Here is an 18,469-nt window from a genome sequence, read left to right as displayed (position 1 = left end):
GTAAATGACAAGCAAACAGAGCAATCAGACATCCAGTGTTTGAACTAGAAGGAAAAGGTGTTTTTGCACACTTAGGTGATGGTAGCCACAGATACATATAAGCAATGTTGATTTGGTCCTTTCCTCTGTGACCGCTTTAATGTACAGATTAGCGGAGGAACAGGTTGCATCATCCTAATCCACACAGCCAACACGATGTTTGTGGATACAGGTGCCAAGAAAGAGCAGTCTCACCTGGGCACCAGACAGTGGCTTCCAGGTGGACAGCTGCTGCTGGTACACTGTTCACTTCAGCCAGTAGGAAGGGTAGCATGTCTTTCCAAGGTGTTCAGGGGCTTGGTGGACCCTACAAATGGTGTAATTACTAGGGGCCTAGGCTATGGCAATGATAGGAAGATGGAGACTGAGATTCACTTCTGAGTTGATCCTGAATGAGATCCTGAATGAGCTAAAGCAATTGGCTGACAGACTATCAAGCATGACTCTGCTTTGAGGAGGTGGTAGATGTCCCTGACCAAGACCTGCAAAACTGACTGAAAGCTGACACCTTTGGGTCATGCAATAAAGTGAATTGACTTGTAGCTGTCCTCTTCGGTCAGAAAATTCAACAAGTTGCCCCAAACGCTAACTTGCGAATACTTTAGAATAACCAGGAAGACAATCAAATGGAGTCAGTAAAACAGAACACAGTATAGAACGGTGCTGGTCACTAGAACTTTCTGCAGTAATGAAAATCTGGCTCTCTGCTGTCCACTAAGGTGGCCTCCAGCCACATGTGGCTGTTGACATATACCTATGACTTGTGAGGTTGAGGAGCCAAAAATTAATTTCATTTATCTTTAGTTATTTAAGTTGAAACATGGTTAGGGCACATGCGACTGCTACATTTGACAGTGCTGATTAACAGTGTCGTGAAGGAACCTATCATGATGTCTCAGGCCTCTAATTCCAACATTCAGGAAGCTGAGGCAGGAGGATTGAGAGTTTGAAGGCATCCCAAGCTATGTAATGAGACCTAGTCTTAAAAATAAGACAAGTCACCAGACATGTCATGGGGCACACTTTTAATCCCAGCACCTGGGAGGCAGAGGCAGGTAAGAGGCCAGCCTGGTCTACAAAGTGAGTTCCAGGACAACCAGGGTTACACAGTGAAATCCTGTCTAGAAAAACAAAAACCAACCAAACAGAACCCAGCAAATAGAAGCTTGGACAGGTCACTCAGCAGTTAAGAAAGACACTTGCTCTGCAGCCATAATGACCAGCACATGTATGTGCATATACTCACACGGGCACACATCAATAAGTATAAAAGTAAGTCTTAGGGCACTGGAGAGATGGCTCAGTAGTTAAGAGAGCATATTGCTCTTACAAAGGGCCCACATTTAACTCCAGCTCATACACACACACACACACACACACACACACACACACACACACACACACACTTTTAAGACAACAAAATTGAATCTTAACAAATAAATTAATTTTTGAAACAGGACAAATTGCCAATGATAACAAAAATAATGATAGGAAATAGGCAGCTGGTGGATACTGTGAATACTGCATGAAATTATTGTCAGCGTTTCATCTTCATGTGACAATAACACGTAAGAAAATTACAGTGTCTAGATACAACACATGGCTGGAGAATTTCATGATCCCAGCATAGCTTTGATACATATTTCCACAAAGTAGCAGATCCCACAGATCTCAGCACTGCACAATTAACGTGACTGTAAATGGGGCCCATTCTCAGCATCATCTCTGTGCACACCAGAATTCCTGAGTTGTGTAGCTTCACTGCCTTAGGTAAAAATCCTCTTTATTTCAGGAACCATACAAATATTTGGCTTTGTCCTGTGAGATTCAGGTATGTAATGTATCATTCCTCTCAGGAGAAAAAAAGAAAAAAAAATGCACTGAACATTCCCTAGGCTGGGGAGTTCTGTTCCTGAATTGAATTAAACTATTGTTCTGTCAGGGTCATAGATTGCAAGGTTGTAGAGAATGTTCATCAGTTATCTACTGTCACAATACACCTTCAAAACAAGCCACCACCAAAAGTTGGTGACTTAAATAACAATAATTTGTTTGGTTCGTGAATCTAGGGGTCAGCTGGGAGGTTTTGCTACTCTGGGCTGGACATGGCTCATCTCCCAGGGTTGGAGTTGATTGGGGACTGGCTAATCTCAGAGACCTTCCACAGGGAGTTTCCTCTTTCCAATTCATGCTGTCTTTTCTGGAGGCAAGCTCAGATGGTTTCACAGCACAGGAACAGGGTTCTAAGAAGCAGAATGGGGGTTCGTAAGGCCCTGGAGGCTAGGTCTTGGAACTGATGAGTTTATGGTTAACTGAGATTTCAGAAGTAAAGAAAAATTGGGTATGGTGAGCCCTTCCTAAAAGTCTAGCCTGAGTTCTAAGCCAGTCTATTTCAAAGAGCAGATGCAGAGGAGGGGTGAACAGATGTAACATTTTCCTCAACCCTGATTGACAGTCAGCTTCTTGGTTGATCTTTGGGATTGATTGTGAACTGCCATTGGGGCCAACCTTCCAAAGGGAAAAAGAAAAGTTATACCCTAGGACACAATGGATGAAAATAAATTGGGACCTGTCTTGGCTTGTAAACCACATTAATGTGGATGGAACTGAATTGGGCTGGTCTTCTCTGATATCACTTGCATGATAAATAAATCCAAAGTGGAAAGTCTACACAACTGGAAAACAAATAAGAAAGCAAACGTCATAAAAAGAAGTACAGTCTGAAAACTAATGGCAGTCTCCAAGCTACTGTGGTACAATTCTGCTTGCCAGGAGTGTTGGTATGCTGTCTTACCAGATACATTATTCTGTTTTTTGCTACTGTGACAAAATACTACAAGGGGTGCAAATTGCCAATAAGGGAGGTTCAGTTTTTCACAGTTCTAGAGGCTGGAAGTCTACAAGTGAAAGGCTACATCATCCTGTGCATGGTGTAAGGAACAAACAGGCTGGAAGGGAGAGAATTGGAACACCCTTAAAGCCTTTTATTAACCTCCCCTTGCAACACAGGCAATAACCCCCTTCATATGGTCTCTTGAAGATTTAGTTTTTAAAGGTTCAGTTTCTTAATACTGTCAATTCCAATTAAATATCAACGTGTATTCTGAGGAGACATTCACACTGTAGCATAGGACTAGCCAACAATATCATACAACTCATGAATTGGTGAGTATTTTCACCAAATTATTTCATTGTAGCTTGGACAACAGACACATACAAGTATACACTAAATTAAAAAGCATTGTTTCCATTTCCTTCCAATTGGTAGGAATGAGAACTAAAGGAGAAAAACTCAAACTAAAGTTGTGACTATAAATGGAGTAGATTTGAAAAGAGGCTGAGGACACAGTGAGTTCAGTAAACTTATGCACTTAATTAATGCACTGCCCTACCACAAAATTATATACGTGTTTCTAAGAGAGCCCAAGCTACCATGCCTTTAGGGTAGTAATTACATGTTTAAGAATCTATTATAAGGGAACAATCTAAAAATAGTAACAGCAATAGCCAACAAAAACCCTCTGTCTCATATTTATTGTTTTTTAATAAGGAAAATTGGAAGCATCCTAAATGTCCAACAATAAGATAAGAATGGCTAAGTAATTATAGTGCTTTTATGGGAAAGAATATTGCAGAGCTATTAAATGGGGACTATAAAGCCGAGTTGCAATATCAAAAGCATAGGAAGTGTAATCCTCCTGAATGTGAGATACTGAATTACACACACACTGTGACTATCACAAAGCAATCAAAATGGAAAAACACTGAATGTCTGTCTCATGCAGTGCTGGTAGGAGTTGACTTTTGGAACATTTTATTTTCAAAAGCCTGAGAGCTGCTCATATCTTCAGAGTGAACTTCTGGAAAATTAATTCCACTTCTGGAAACAAAACTCAAGAAAAATTTCTAAAATGAAAAAGAGTGAGTTAGTAAGATTTTCTTGTTGCTTCATTAAAGCATTTTGCTTAATGTGTTGATGGTCTAGAATGTGGTATGGGGAGGATGAGAAATGATATACAAAATGTTACATAGCCATTGAAGTTTTAATGGCAAAAAGAAATTCATAAATTTAAAAGAAGCAGCAATATTCACGTTTAAAATGTGCTAAGTAATTTAGCAAGTATATTGTAAGATGAATTGATAAATTGTCTTATTAATAAAAAAAACTCAGAGCCAGATAATGAGGTTAAAACTGAGATCATAAAAGCAGAAAGAAGCCAGCCACATTCTTACCACTTGGAGATCCTCATCCAAAGAGAGCTACTTCATATATACCCACATCTATATGCCTTTCTGTTCTCCTTCTCACTTCTCTCCACCCAGCTACACCACTTCCTGACTGTCTGTACAGACCTACAGACCTCTATAGTTAGCTAGTATTGGAATTTAAGGTGTGTGCCACCACACCTGGCTCTGTTCTCAGTGTGACCTTGAACTCACAGAGATCTGGATGGATCTCTGCCTCCCAAACGCTAGGATTAAAGGTATGTACTACCATTGCCTGACTTCTATATTTAATGCAATGGCTGGCTTTTTCCTTTGATAGTCAGATAAGCTTTATTGGGGTGCACAAATAAAGTATCACCACAGTATATGACTAAAATTATATGAAAAGATGAAAATACTCCAAAAATTTATTAGTAATTCATTGTGGGTAAATAAATTGCATAAAATAAGCAAGATAAGCACTTTTTCTTTTTCTTTCCTTTCCTTTTATTTTCTTTTTCTTTTTTCTTTTTTGAGTGCTGGGATTAATGGTGTGTGCCACCACACTGTCACTCATTGTTTTTAAAATCAGAAAAAAATATGAAAGCTTCTATCATAATGAAAAGTAAATGTCTTTTAACACTGTGTATAGGTGATTAAGGATTGATTGCATATTTATTTTCTCTGGTTTTCACACCTTTGGGTGTAGTCATGTTAAACTTAACAGCTTTAAGAACTGAATTAGTATGAGATGGTCAATATCCATGTCTTTCTCTGGTCAGACCGGACACTAGCACTAGAACTTTGCATTTGTGTAAGTACAGTCAGCTCCTCGTACCTGTGGGTTCCACATTTGCACACTCAACCAAATGTGGAGGGAAACTCCTCCAGGAACATAGCATCAACACTATGTATAGACTTCCTCCTTGTCATTATCCTTAACCATGCAACTCTGTCAGAGAATGTACGCTGTCTGAAACATTATAGCTAATCTGGAGATTTGATATTAACATGCAGGAGAATATGTTTATTTTATGTTCCAATTTTATTCCAGCTTATGCAAAAGACCTGACTGTTCTTAGGTTTTGGTGTCTGTAAAAGGGGATTGTCCTGGAACCAGTCCCTTATGGTGAGCAAGAGACAACAGTATTTCCAAGGTGTATTATTTCCTTGCAAAGAAACTCAAATGATCTCATTAAATTTTCTAAGAAATCTGTGCGAGGTAGGTACTATTATCATGTTACAGTTGTCAGACCTGAGACTCAGAGGTTAAGGTAGGGCATCTATCAGCTAACAGAAATGTAGAGTCAGTGAGGCATGTACAGGTGCTTTCTAACCAGATCCCCACCAACAAGCATCCCAGGGACCTGTCCAATGATTCTTGTTAGGAAAGATAAAGTGCTATTCCAACGCAAACATGATACAAATCCCTCCAGTAGTTAAGTTGCTTGCTACAAGAGAATGATTGATTTGCATAATGCCACTCTTTCCACTGTCCTCACAATGATTAAAATTTTAGGAGTTAGGCTATGTCAGTTTGTACTTTTCCAACACATTTCCAAATCCCCTGATGTAGTCAACTAATTAAACAGCGATGTGGACTTTGCATAAAGCACTTTTTAATTAGTCTCAGTGATTTCCAAATCACTCAGCCTTGGCTCAGTATCCTTAGTCCTCAAATCAGCAATCTAATGCATGTAAACTCCATTTACATAGCAAAATCTGAAATGATGCTTACTAAAGGTTTCTATGGAAACTAACAGCAATATCACACAAAAAATAAAAACACCAGCAGTATAAAATGAATGACAGAAATGTAGCTATCGATAATATGGAAAGGTTAATAGGTTAATTCCTCTTTTTTATGCTAATGCTAATTTTCATAAGTATGCCTGCATTTTTATTATAGGACTATGAAGCTTATTGGATATGGATGACTCTCAAAATGCATAGGAATGATACAGAAAGTGAAAGTTTATATTGTTTGTCAATAATATTATTTCATATAAATATGGAGATTAAATCTGAAATGTAATGTAAATTTACATGAATGTATCATGGAAATATTATTCACAGAATTGCAAAGGGTAAATTTCTAGGGTTTTTGCAGTAGAAGAGATCAATACATTTTGTGGGTTCACTCTAAGTGAAAAGTTAGTCTTTTGCCTTCCTTTGAATTCAGAGCACAGGGAAATGTTTTCTGAGCTTTACCTCAGAATGAAGTGCAAACAAACATGTTTATGAATGGCGGAATCCCTCTTCAAGACAGTGTCAAGATTCAAGTACAATTAAGAACAGTGCATGGATGTGTAAGGTGTTGCTTCCTGCTTTGCTAATTTAGCAAACTCAGGCTTTCACCTAGGCAGGGACATGTCCTGTCACAACAGAGAACTTTAAATATTACTGTACATGCTGCAGAGATCTAGTTCGGTTACGGGGATTCAGGCTACAGAATTCTTTCCAAGAGTTCCTTTCCTAAAACACAGTGATGTTGACAGGCCACTAATTGACTGGAAACTTGTCCAAAGGCACCCTCCCCCAACCTTTCAAACTTCTCTTTCTATTTATTTGTGACCACAGTTAGGGGGAACTGGGTCCCACAACAATGGGACAAGTTCTTCTTGGCCTATTCAAGTTACCCCATGTTAATTTATCCCTCATCCCATGTTAGCTTTTATTTAATACAATTTATTCTTTCACAATTTCATGCACGCAGATAATGCATTCTAATTACTCTTATTTCATCCTGTCACTCCCCTGCCCTGTCAACTCTCACTCTCCCTCACACATGTCCCCTTTCCATGTACATGGCTTTTTGTTTGTTAGTGATGAACTTAGAGAAACATATCCATGTTTTGTAACCCAAAAGTCATAAAAGTTGATGCTTGGATAAGATGGGTTTTTTTTAAACCCTATTTGTTTATTACTTCTTTGTCTATTATTTGTATTTATTTGTTTATTTGTCTTAGTTAGGGTCTCTATTGCAATGAAGAGACATCATGACCATGACAACTCTTTTAAAGGAAAACATTTCATTGGGGTTGGCTTACAATTTTAGAGGTTTAGTCCATTATCATCATGGAGGAAACTATGGCAGCACACAGGCAAAGTGCTTGAAAAGGAGCTGTGAGTTCTACATCTGGATCAGCAGGCAGCAGGAAGAGAATGCTATACTGGGCATGGCTTGAGCATCTGAGACCTCAAAGCCTGCCCCTAGTGACACACTTCCTCCAAGAAGGCCATACCCACTCCAACAAGACCACACCTCCTAATAGTGTCCCTCCCCATGGGCCTATGGGAGCCATTTTTATTTGAACCACCACACAATTCACGCAATTATTTTTTTGCAGGGCTGGGGACAGAACCCAAGGTCATGTGCTTGTTAGGCAAGAGCTTTACTGATGATCTATACCCCAGTCTTCCATTCACTGTACATGACCATGCAGACTTGAAGTATAATGGTAACAATTATGTATTGTCAGTGAACCCTATTTTATCTTTTACAGGAACTTTAATTTACACTTGTGTATTCTTGAGCACACTAGAGCATACTCTCACATGTCTGTACCCAGTTACCTAGGAATTAGACTAAGTCCACACACCACAGTTATTACTAGAACTTGCTTAGAACCATAAATATGTTTGTGAACTCAGTCAATATTCTTCTTAATAAACAATTTACATATTTATAAACTAGAATACCATCTCATGTAGTCTAGCCTGTGTTCTGAATGATTTAGGCAGGTTGGAGTTTCATGTTTAAAAGCCATGGCTATTCTTCTAAAGATATATGGGTAGTATATATTTAGAGTCTCAGGCTGCTGCTCATGGGACAGCTGTCCCATAGACAGTCAGGTGTGATGATTCTCACCAGGGGAGTTGCTTAAAGTCTTCTACCTGTCTTTGTCTTTGGGTAAATTAACATGAGCTAAAATCCTAATTTCAGACATCATAAGAAGTGACTGGAGACATAGTTCAGTGGTGAAGTGCTTGCCTAACATACTTTAGGCCCTGGGTTCAACCCCCCACCACCACAAAACTAAGAAGTAAATAAGAGGTAATAGTTCTTTCAGGGTGGGTATGAGCATTTAGGTCCTGGTACATATGTTTTTTTTTTTTTAATCTTATTTTTAATTTTAGTAAGGTAATGTAATTGTATGTTGTATAAACCTTCCTGGCTGCCTTCTTTTTCTCAACACAACTGCTTTGGGAATCATTATTACCTTGAGTATACTAACAATTACTACATTTTCTGGGTGTTTCTTTGTGTGCACGTATTTATTCACTTGGTGATTAAAATTTTGAGATGTTTGCAATTTCAGGTTATTTTACATAAAATGTATGTGAACACACATGTATAATCCCGGGCATATGCTTTCATTCTCTTGGATTAATTCTTAGGAGTAGAAAGGCGATGGGCTTGAGAGATGGCTCAGCGGGTAAAGGCTCTGGCTATGCAAGCCAGCAACCTGAGCTCCATCCCTGGGACCCATGTACAGGTGGAAGGAAAGAATCATCTCTGCAGAGTTGTCCTCTGTTCTTCACACCTGTACCATGGCATGCATGTCCACATACATGTACAGAATAATGACAAGTAAAAAGAATTTAAAATATTAATGACTGGAATGGTTGGATTGAATGGTGGGTATATGTTTCATTTCTTTTCACGCATTCCTTGGTCCTCCTCTTCGTGATGGGGATAGATGATTTAGCAAAGAAAACCTTAAGGGATTTTCAGTGGGAAGACAAGTGGCTTGTGAGTACTCAAGAGCCAGTGACGCTTCTGAATTGCATCTTGGGTAGTACCACTCTTCCATTGTTTTTGATACATGGAGGATGCTGTTAAGGGTGAGGGGAATATTTTATGTGCACATTATAAGCAAACTCTTAGTCTTAATATCAGTCTAACAGGATACTTTATGGAATTATTGTGAAATCAAGACCTACCCTCAACAGATTCCATAGTGGTAGATTCCCCAGTAGTTACTTTCTGAGACACCACAGGTGGCTTTTCTGCTCCGAGGAGTGGAATGTGGCCCTGAGCAATGAGCCCACCAGCAAGACTTATGGTATAGTCTCTCCCGCTATATCACAGGAAAGTATTGGAGCATCGTTCTACACTTCCAGGAACTGCTCTTCATACTCACCCTGCTACGATTTGAGTACGACATGTCTCCAGCAGACTCATGAATTTGAAACGCACATTGGCTGGGGAACCTTCTGGATATGGAGTCTAAGTGGAAGATTTAGAGTCATGGGAGCAGGGATTAGATGTCATAGTCTCATCCCAGTTTTTAGCTTCATCTCTGCTAAAGCTACTTAACACTTTTAAAATGACTCAAAACCTGGACACGTCTAGCACTGTCCAAGTTGAGTGCTTTGCTAGCATTCTGGGTCTACCTGTGGCCTCTGAGTTAGTTCATAAGGGCTTTACCATTCTGGATGCTGGGTCAGCCTCTTCTGTTGGCTGTGTTCATTTATTGGTAGGCTTGTTCTGCACACAAGTATGGGCATTCCCAACTAGTAAGTCATGGCCAAATGCCATGCTTCTCCATGTCAGTGGTCCTCAGCCTAGGGGTCACGACCTCTGTGCATGGTGGAATGACCTTTTCACAGGGGTTGCCTATGACCATTGGAAAACACAGATGTTTACATTACAATTTGTAACAGTAGCAAAATTACAGTTCGGAAGTTGGAATGAAAATTTTATGGTTGGGGTCACCACAACATGAGGAACTGTACTAAAGTGTCACAGCATCAGGAAAGTTGAGACCACTGCTCTATGTCCACATTGGATAATTAGTAGAGATGGTAATTATTTTGTAATATTAATACAAAAAAATCTACTACCTACAGACCTATTACATTAAATGTCTATGGGCTAGAAGCCTGAGAAGGATCTCACTGACCTAAAAAACAAAAATCCTGTCACCGGACACACATTCTCTGATGAAGCACCTAGATGAGAATCTGATGCTGTGCTTTTCCTGGAGGTCACCTGCATTGCTGGGCTCACGGCCCTGTTTCACATTCAAAGAGTGGAACATCGTCTTCCTCTGAGTTTCTTCCTCAACCACACCTTTCTCTGACTATGGACAGGGAAGGTTTTCCCCTGTTGAGAGGGACAGTTACCCCATTTCAAGAGCAGACTAACTGTGCTATCCTAAAGTCCCTTTTACTGTGTAATAGAAGCTTTCTACACGTTCAGTGATGAGGATGCGATATCTTTGAAGGACTTTTATTTTATCCCAGATGTCTAGACAGGATGTCTAGACGGAGCAAGGATTAGACCTCCTAAACCATCTGTTTGTTTGTTTGTGTTGCTAGGGCATCAACTCAAGGCCTTATGCACCTTAAGCAAACACTCTACCACTCATCTGCACTTCCCTCCCAGTGCCTTCCTATTGGCTACTATTTTAGCTTCTCTGGAGCTGTAACCCTGCCTGTGTTGCTAGAAGATGAGAGCGGGTGTGGTCTACAGGGTTAGGAATAAGGTTTTAAAAGTCTTTTTTGTTGTATGTCTCTGAAAGTTAAACCATATTAGCAATTGAAGACATCTGCCCCCCTGCATTTAATCGCCGGAAGGTTCCTTATTCCCCATCATCCTCCCTAGGCTCACGTGTCGGAGGATGTTCCTCTGGTGTGGACATCTTCCTTTTCTTTCTGGTCCCAGGAAGGTAGGGAACCTGGAAGAATTTTAAATCCTGAGTTGCCACTGACATTTTTAGTTAATATTGTTAGATTTCAGGTTCCTAAGATTCTTACTAAAACTGTCAAACTGTGCAGTTTCTTTTTAACTAGTTTATCAGTCATGACACATGCCAATTGTCATGCCTAAAACCCCTTATAGATCTGACCCTTTTGTAGACTTAATTTTAGCTTCATTGAGCTTATTTTCTAATGAATGTCACAGGTTCATTTTATTCTTTGCCAGTTCCGTCACATCAAAGATTTATGAATGCCAAATTAATTATTTCCTGGACTTTAACAAAAAATGTGTTTCCTTAGTCCTTGCCATAAATTTGAATGCTTATTGACTTTTTTGTTTTGTTTTCGTTTTTTGTTTGTAGCACAAAAGCTTTCTTGGTATGATCTTCTCCAGATAGAAATGAGAATCAATTTCCTCTTCATCTCTGCAGGTTTAACTTTCTTAATTCCTTGCCTAAACATGCAAGCTCATTTCACAATGTGTCTGGAGTCAAGTAAGAGTATGTGACAATGTTGCAGAGCGTTTTATCATTGTACATTAGAGTTCTTTCAGACCTTGCTCACAGCTTATCAGCTACTTGTTCCTACATGTCTTATAGTTTATGTTTCATGGTTGGCTGTATAGTTACATTATCCTTCTCACCTTTAGGACCAAATCTTGAATTAGTCCAGTAGGCTCATATAGTATATCTTACAATAATAAATAATGACTCCTAATGTCTTAGAATTCTAAGTAATATGTTTTACTCATACTGTGTATTTATTGTATGTTGGCTACAAAATATCTTCTGTGTCCTTTATGTTCTGGATGCCAAACATAGAAAACATCTATCTGGAATCTTGATAATTGTGCTGGAGAGAAAAGAACGTTAAAGTGAGAATCCATGGGAGTCTGCTTAAGCAGTACTGGGGCATTTATTAGGGTATAAACTGAGGAAATACACTCAGGAGTACAGAACCAAGTAAACAGCTGAAGTTGTCCTCTGTTCTGACCAGGAGTGAATTCACCTGGCAGTCTGCTCACACCAGGAAGCAGGAACCAGGGAGAAGGGCCTCGTGGTTTATTTCCTTTTAAGAGGTCACCCTTCTCCCTTTCCTTATAAGAGGTCACATAGGATGGCAAGAAACACCACCTCCTTCAGCTCAAGGTCATGGGCAGAGCAAATACCAACCTACAGAGCATGGCCAGTTATGATAAAAACTGTCACTTCCACTAAAACTTCACCAACCAATGCAAGGCCCATCATCACGCAGGTAGAGACAGTCTCTCTCACGGGAGGAGAACCTACTATTAATGAGAAATACTGCAATTTATCCAGCTATTGCTGGCATTAGTACCATAGTTCTTTATTCCAAAGATAGTGAGCTTTATGTGTCTGTAATACATGATTCCATGTATTTTTTTTTCAGAGTTTTGAACTTAACTAAAGACTTACCCAGCAGAACCACTGTGTGGAAATGTGTTTAGAAATTCTTTGCAAAAGACTGAGTGGAATTTCCTTTTTGCTTGATTGAGCTCCTTCATATTAATTGTTTAAGGATGAGAGTCATAATTCCCAGTATCAGAAGGATTTGTCAACAATATACCCTTTACTTTCCTGTCATGGTAAAACTAAGCAATCATCAGCTAATACTGCACTGAGATCTCAAGTTTTTGCTACTGACATTTTCTTTGCTTAAAGGCTTTGAGAAAATCTAGAGTGTATTATTTCATCTTCTCAGAAGAACACGTAAAAAAAGGGGCTCCTAACACAGCAAACCTATCTGTATGGAGATGTTCCACCTACAATGATTGAAGAAACAAAATGTAATAAGTTATCCTTTCTTCCATGGGGGCATGAGAGACCCACACCCCTCTATAGAAGAGATATGTGAAGGAAAATGTACAGATACATTCTGATGATGTGGTAGAGAAGTTGCTTAATATCTCTGTCTCTCCTTCTTCATAGGTTTTTATTCTTATATCATAGCAGTGAAATAATCTCAATCTCACTTCAAGGAACTGTTGTGCTTCTGAGAAGGCAGGAAATCTGTCTCAAACTTCATTCAATATTTTACCTGAGAAAAATCCCATAACATAGAAAAGGCTACTGCTGTGGGGCTTATTTGTGTATCCTTGAGTCTGGTAGGGTTGGGGGAACAAAAGCATGGGGCAATCTGATATGTCCATCCATAGGTAAATGCCATGTCATTGGTTTTAGTACAAGTTTTCCCAACTCCACCTCTTTCATCTCTCTTGAACCACTTATTACCATATGTTACATACTGGCATCATTAAACTTTCCCTAAGGAAAACCTGAATATCCTTTAGCCAGTAACAGACTTCTCTCTTAGACTCCAATTTGCTTAAACTTGCAGTGGTTCTCAACATGTGGGTCGTGACCTTTCATAGAAGTGGCCTAAGACCATTGGAAAACACAGATATTTGTTATGATTCATAGCAGTAGCAAAATTACAGCTATAATATAGTAACAAAAGTAATTTTGTAGTTGGGGGTCACCACAATATGAGGAACTGTATTAAAGGGTTGTAGCATTAGGAAGGTTGAGAACCACTGGCTTAAAGGTTATGAATGTATGCTATAGCTTTTATCCTATCCTTTCCAGGTAAAATGACCAGGGGTATGTGTGTTTTTGTGTATTTGTGTGTGTGTGTGTGTGTGTGTGTGTGTGTGTGTACACATGCATGTGTGTATATGTGTGTTACAAGGAACTGGAAGTATTGAAAAAATGTGGCATTGAACATTGCTTGGAGTCTCTGGCCTAAGTGTTTAACTGCTTCAGAATTCCTTGAACGGATCATATACCTACCCTCAATAGCACTAGGAACTCCAGAGTGGAGTTCAGGACTCTGAGGAATGAGCTCATGTGTTTTGTGGGGCTTTGGGATCCTGAGTGGTTCGGACTCCATGATGTCCCTCCTTAGTGTAGTGCAGTGAAATGAGGTTGCTGAGATAGCAATACCATGAGTCTGGTGCATTAGAGAGAGTAGTCAAAGCCTGGAGTAGAGAAACAAGGCACTTGCTTATCCAGATGGCCTAGTCCAGTACCATGGGAATGGGGGATGAGCTGGGTGGGAAGGCTGGGGGGTGGGAGGAGGGAGGACGGGGGAATCTGTGGTTGATATGTAAAATGAATAGAAAAATCTCTTAATAAAAAAAAAGAAAAAATGTTTAAAAAATGTTAAAAAAAAAAAAAAAAGAAACAAGGCACTCACATGACCATTGTAGGAAGCTTAAGCCTATCTACTCATGATTTCTCACAGATAATTTCTCTGGAGTTCTTAGGAACTGGCCTAACACACTAGGGATAAGAATTTTTGTTAGCGTTAAGTGGGGAGTCAGTGTAAAAGTGAATAACTCCAGATGACCAAACCAGGCAGGAGCAAGTCTCTTGACCGACATGGAGTGTGCCAAGTAGTCAATGTGAAGCAGCTGGAGGAGCCCCGGGCCTCCCCTCAGGGCTCAGGGCCAGATGAAAAGACAGAAGATGCCCAGTGCACTGGCTGTCATTTGTCCTGAATGCATGTTGTTGAATGTCATTTGATTTAGCAAGTACAGTAACTCAAAAGACAAGACAGGATGTTCCCCCAAATAACCGGTTTCTTTCAAAAGAGTTTTTACTAGTTGTTTTCTACTAATACTACAATAACAACAGAAATTGATGATCTTCCTACACTTCCATCGCTTAGCAAATTGGTTGTCACTTATCCTAGTTTATATTGTAGATTTTATTGTTTGCATCACAAAGTCCTAGGTTATAGCAATATTGTTGGTCCAATAACGTGATAGAAAACCTTAATTATAACGTGGGCTTAAAGATGGCATCTCCTGGGCTGGGCCATTAGGGTAGCACATTCCTTTAATTCCAGACTTGGAAGGCAAGTGGATCTCTATTAATTTGAGACTAGTTTAGTCTATGTAGCAAGTTCAAAGTCAGAGTTCCATAAGGAGACTGTCTCAACAAACAAAGAGCAACAACCAAACAATAAATGAATAAAAATGGCATTCCTTTTTTTTTATTATTTCTGTAATTTCCTCTTACCAAAGTATACAGACTGCATGGTTATTCTGCTGTTATCCTCAATGGACTAGTTGCTTTCTTTTTATATCTTGGAGTTTGTGGGGGAAAAAAAAACATAGTCTGATGAAAAATTGCCCTTGAAGGATGGCATTAAGGTCAGTCAGCTGGTTGGGGAAGAAATGGCTTTGTAGATGAAGAGATACCATGGAAATTAGAACAAATCACTGTGCTGGAATGGAGACAACACTCTCCCTAGTTATCATTTCAGTAATGTGACTGCTCCTTTGTTTCTTACCTATCAGAGGGAAGTAAGTGCCCTGAGTGCACTGCAGTGGTTCAGATTCCATGAAGTATGAAGTCCAGTTGTCTTTAGAATAACCTTTTATCTCCCGTCTGGGGATGTCTAAAAATTCATGCCCCATGCAGATGAGCTAGTGAGAGATGTGTTAGTTTTCTACCATGGCCTTAGCACATCACAGCAAAGTTAGCAGCTCAAACTAACATCCTTTGTTATGTAATGGTTTTGTGGGTCACAAGGTGCAGCCCAGCATGGGACAGCTGAAGTTTATTTAGCATCTCATCTCTAGGGAGGACTCTGTTCCCAGGTCATTCAGGTTGCTGGCTGAATTCTGTACCTAGAACGCTGCAGTTCGACATCTCTCTTTTTGTTACTGCCTGTCAGCCAGTAATAGTTCTGAGAGGTTGCCCCACATATTTTTTTTTCACTTTTTTCATATGATAGTCTAATAACAGTGGGTCACCCCCCTCCTGTGTATCACATCTCTTAGGTTTTCTTTGACCAACCTTCTCCGACTAAATGCAGACGTGCCTTTCCAATTTTGTTGTCTCCCTGCAGTATGTAGCCTGAACCAATTTGAGTTGGTTATGTACTGTAACCTGGTTTTATCTACTCTAACCCTGATTTTAGAGTTATCTCTAATTACACCTGAAAAACCCTTGCCTGTGCAACATAATTCTCAAAATTCCAGGAATTTCTTTGTTAACATCTATTGAGAGACATCCCCTCTACTTTAAATTTTTTTAAAGCTATTTATGACTCCTTATCCATTTCCAGAGCATAGAGCTGCTGTTATCCTCAATGGACTAGTTGCTTTCTTTTTATATCTTGGAGTTTGTGGGGAAAAAAAAAACATAGTCTGATGAAAAGGCACTTTCCAATCCCAAAGAAATGGAGTAGGTGCCTGCTTTCATCTGACATGGCTGGAGTGTAATCCTTTAGAGGGATTGTTCTTGGCAGCCTAAATAACCTAAATAACACTAAATCAATGTGCTTTGTATAGGTGCTTGCTTTTTGGATTCTGTCTTAACACAAGTAGTCCTCATATGGGGATTCTTTAGTTAATAAGTCTTCTTCATTAGACCTCATCTTTACATTTTGGGACAATGGCCAAGGAGGGAATTTAAAACAGATTTGAACAGTTGAGAAGATAGTTCAGTGGATAAAACACTTGCCACAAATATGAGGACTGGAATTCTGACCCCTATAACTCAAACAAACCTTAAAAGGCATGGTGGCTACCTGTCTAGGGATCCATGGGGCAAGCTGGCTAGCTAAACTAGCCAGAATCTGTGAGCTTTAGGTGCAGTGAGAGATTCTGCATAAAACAAAACAAAAAACAAAACAATAAAATGAAGAGCTATTGAGGAAGACACCTGGTGTCATCTTCTCAGGCATGTGCACATAACACATACACACATGTGTCTCCATACACATACTAACATTTATACACACATGCATACCTCATAGACCCATACATATGAATAAAAACCAGAATTAAACCCTAAAGTATCCAAGTAGACTTGACTGCATTTTCCAATAGTTGCATGGGAAAATGCAGATGCAGAATTGTCTGTTGTCATCCAGTAAGCAAGCTTCTGTGTCTCTGGAAGTGACCATTCCTGACACAGAGAATGTGTTGTTCCCAAGAGGGGGCTAGCTCTTCTTTATATGGTGGAAGGATGGACCCGATATGCAAGGGGTCTCCTCGAGGACAGGAAGTAACTCAATTTCTGTAGGCAGCAATTTTGTCCATTTCATTGGTGGTGACATATTTTCCTTCGCCCAGCTCAGGTAAAGCCTTTAATTCCTTTTTTCTTGTTCAGTATCAATTTCCCTTAAATCAAGATGAGTAGAGAAGTAACATTATTATAACATCCTAATTCTTCAGGCTGATTTTTCCTTCAACAGTTTGCTGCTAATTAGAATTTTTGTCAGGAAGCGAACAGTGGCAGAGAGGTGGAAAGTAGTTAGATCTGAACTCAATTATCAGTCTTATTGTAAGGTTTGAGGAAAGAGAAGATGACAACCAATGACCAGCAAGAGTGGATCTCTTGGGTCATCTTCACAGGGTCTCAGCGTCAGGAACTAAATGTCTCCCTTACCAGTCTGTGGACGTCTTCTGACTTCAAGGCCTGAACATAGAATTCAAACCGCAATGTTGGAACCTTACCTTAAGCATTCTTTCTCATTTTACAAGGCAAAGAACCCATATTTAAGAAAGCTTATCATGTGTGTATGGCCATATAATACAGATAATAGGTAAACTAAGTCATCTGGTGTCTAGAAAGCTGATTTTCTTATCCTCACTGATATGTGTGGGAAAGCTGCAGAATTTATAACTGACTTATAATTGCAATAGTCAATATAGATACTCTAAGAGCAGAATCAAAATCCTTTCTCCATATGCAATTCCTAACAGCTCATTATATGGTGAGGTATGGAGTTGTACAAGGGAGCAGGTGTAGTGTGTTAGAAGGATACATAGGGTGGAAAGCTCCTGCTACATCATTATCTGCATCTTCACAGGTTGTTATTAGTGTGTCTTGATCCATTGTTTCCTATTAATAAATCATCATCAGCTTGAGGCTTTTGTCTTGACAATCTCATTTTCTCCTTGTTCAGGACTATTTCGTGTTCCTGGTGATGTAAGGGCAGACCTTATTCTTGCATGAATTCCCATCTAAATAATTTCTCTTCATTTGAGAGTCCTTTTCCCTTTGAATTCAGCTAACATTTAATGAGAAAAAATTGTCCATTTCTTTGCTTTCTCATTGTTAAACGTGATTATCATAGATGGCAGAGAGTGGTCTTAAAGATTCTATCTGCCTTCCGTTAGGAATAATTTAAGAGTGGAATGCAAGATCTCTTTCGTTGACTGACATTTTGCAAATGAAATCTGTGGCCTCTTGAACTTCATTATAACTTCATGAATATTGGAAAACTTCAAGACTTGGCTGTGGTTTTGAAACCCAGCCAGGAATGTCCTAACAGTATTATGACTTGTACTTCTGCAACGCTCTTTCTTCCTCTTGGTTTGAAGCACCTGACTCATCGCTCTTCTCTCTCCAGTAATAGGCATCGGAACTGTTAAGTGGATGACTTACTATGTCCATTTTATAAGTAGGAGCCCAAAGTGTCAAGGGAGTGACATGAACAAGCAAAGACCACAGAAGGTGTCTTTCTTTGTGTTCCA

The 18,469-nt window shown here is 39.5% G+C and overlaps 1 protein-coding gene across 3 annotated transcripts in view; it reads left to right on the top strand.

The window, feature by feature from the left end:
* The window catches only part of Grm1 (glutamate metabotropic receptor 1), a 370,085-nt gene that overhangs the window by 273,255 nt on the left and 78,361 nt on the right, over window positions 1-18,469 (top strand). The window lies entirely within an intron of this gene.

Source organism: Peromyscus californicus, unplaced genomic scaffold (assembly GCF_007827085.1).
Source record: "Peromyscus californicus insignis strain IS unplaced genomic scaffold, ASM782708v3 Scaffold_22__1_contigs__length_63687245, whole genome shotgun sequence".
Taxonomy (NCBI): domain Eukaryota; kingdom Metazoa; phylum Chordata; class Mammalia; order Rodentia; family Cricetidae; genus Peromyscus; species Peromyscus californicus.
The sequence above is the reverse complement of the archived record's forward strand: the minus strand, read 5'-3'. Positions and strand labels throughout refer to the sequence as shown.